A 2,516-nucleotide genomic window follows, 5' to 3' on the forward strand; every position below is an offset into this window, starting at 1 on the left:
GCTGACTGGTTGACCCACAAAGGTACGTGAAAAATGCTGTTAGTTTTTGACCCATTTTATAAATCAAATGATGCACAGGATTATTTTGTGGCGTTAGTGGATGCAGCTCACTCTCGGGTATTTACAATGTAGTGCAACATGCACTCGGCTTCGCCTCGTGCATGTTTCACAATTGTAAATACCCTCGAGTGCGCTACGCCTCCACTAACACACTCTATCCTGTGCATCATTTGTATAGCAGTGCATAATAATTATACACGTTTCAAAAGCCAATATGCAACAGTATACTGGTAACAGATACAAATATTCTTCACTTACGATGAAATCCAGTTCAATGATTTTTTTTTTTATCATGGCTACTTCTAAAACACTGATCAATTCAGTGCTTATTTATGTCGATTTAGGGTAATTCATTAATCAGTTGCAATGAAATCCAGTTGTTATTGTTGTTTGGGGCAGGGGAGGGGTTGTGGATTTCCTTTTTACACTTCCTTTTCCTTCACCTACGTATGTGGTTAACCACATAGAACAGCATCACACAAAAGAAAAAAACATTTCTTCAATTTCTATTAAACCATTTCTATCATCACGCAAGAGATAGAGGGGGGGGGGGGAGCAGGTCAGAAGTTCACTGAGCAACAACAAAAATCATATATCATAACACATATCTTTCTATTATATTCTCGTTGGCAGTGCGTCACGCAAGAGGCGGCTGCTGATCTCATTGAGTGGCACAAAGGGTGTGATAAGCGTCATATCCTATTATACGTTGCGATTCACTGATATTGACAGTATAGATGAATCCAACTTCAGAGCACTGTAACTTACTGCGACTATAACTGGGGGAGGGGCTTCCAAAGAAGAACAAAAGCACTTTCAATGGGTTATGCAATGAGCTAGGTGCGTTGCTATGTCAGTGCATAAGTTATCTTTTGTTAGGCATTTGTGAAACCCAACAGGTAGAAATTACCATAAAAGACAGAACCCAAACCGAATCGGTCTGTTGCTGATGCCCACAATGCTGCGCCGATGAATGCATAAATTCGCACATGATTTGTACATATCTTGGTATCCTCACTTGCCATAGATCCTTTCTCAGATGGTGTGATCAGCAATGATTTGTCTTCCTTGAATAGCCTGTGAGGAGAAAAAAATAGCACAAGAGAGAATAGAAACAAATTTGTGAAGTATATAGGTACATAGGCCCTTATCACTACAAGACACAGCTCTTGCCAACTATGAAAAAAAAAGATTTTTTACAATTGGAGATTAATAAACAGATTAGGTGCAGTCAGACTGGCAAAAAATCGAGAAGTTGAAGATCGCGAAGTTTGGGCCATTGGTATGCACACGCAAGAAAGAAGAAAGAGTGCGCCGTCCGATGGCTAGTGATTGTGACATAACAATGCACATCTGTTCATGACAATGGCCTCGCGCTTTGGAGACACCGTCCGCAAACAGATCAAGAAGTTTGACGGGGGTGGGGGAAACATCCCTAGTTGGAGTGGGAAGTTTCGCGATAAGTTTGCGGTCACACTGGCAAAACTTCGAGATCTTAAAGATCGTGATCTTAAACTTCTCGATCTTTTGCCAGTCTGACCGCACCTATTGAGGTACAGATGTAACAAAGGTGCTTGCCAGCAATGACGGTAACTTTTCTACACACACACACACAAAAGAAGACACCGTGTGAGGAAAGACAAAGGGTGCGTTTACCAACTCACTTCTCGTGTAGAATTAATGATTTCAGGGAGATTATGATAAATGCAAATCTGTTTTGATGAAGAGGTTAGGATATTCCTTTCTCCAATGCCAATGAAGTGCGAGCTGAAATGTATTGTTACAGGAATGCATTTCTGAAGGAATGATAAATGCAAAGTTGTTTGAAATGTGTTAATACTGAGATCAGACCTACCCACACCAAATACATGATTTCTGTTCCTTGGGTCTAACAGCGCAATGGAGCTGTCCTCTTGACTCGCGATAGAGATAATATACTACAACTCAAGAAATGTAAAAGCATTTTGATATTGTGTATTAAAAGATGTTTCAAACAAGGGAAAGATGATAAACTCACCCAGAGACAAAAGAAAGAAAAAAAAAACCACCCAGACAGACATCAACTAGAATGTTTCAGTTCTGCTTACTTTATTTTGTTCTACATTTACTCAAGGCAAAGTAAAACTATAACCCTGTGTCACCTAACATTCTTAAGGTTTGACAGGAAATGAATGTTTTTCTCATAATCCTGAAATAAAACTGCCCCTGAAATACACAAACAAACAGACAAAAGAATTGTGTTTGCAACCATGTGACCCAAGTTAATGTTACCACAATTGTAATGCAGTCAAGCAGGTCAGATCAGACATTGCTTCAGGATTGCTTGGGATTAAAACAAAGGCAATGGAATATGCTGTCTATAGAGCAAAAAAACATAAAAAAAACCCTGTGAGGTTTGCTCAGCACCCAGACATATCCTATGTATACTCTGAAAGCAATGACAGACTTTGCCTGAA

At 39.6% G+C, this 2,516-nt stretch overlaps 1 protein-coding gene across 1 annotated transcript in view; it reads right to left on the reverse strand.

Annotated features, from left to right (window-relative positions):
* Nucleotides 1-664: 664 nt before the first annotated feature.
* Nucleotides 665-2,516, reverse strand: part of LOC140236837 (FGGY carbohydrate kinase domain-containing protein-like) — a 52,752-nt gene continuing 50,900 nt past the window's right edge. The window contains exon 13 of the mRNA XM_072316773.1: nucleotides 665-1,137. The gene's annotated coding sequence lies outside the window, so the exon portion shown is untranslated. The remainder of the gene's footprint in view (nucleotides 1,138-2,516) is intronic.

The sequence above is a fragment of the Diadema setosum genome, chromosome 13 (assembly GCF_964275005.1).
Source record: "Diadema setosum chromosome 13, eeDiaSeto1, whole genome shotgun sequence".
Lineage (NCBI taxonomy): Eukaryota > Metazoa > Echinodermata > Echinoidea > Diadematoida > Diadematidae > Diadema > Diadema setosum.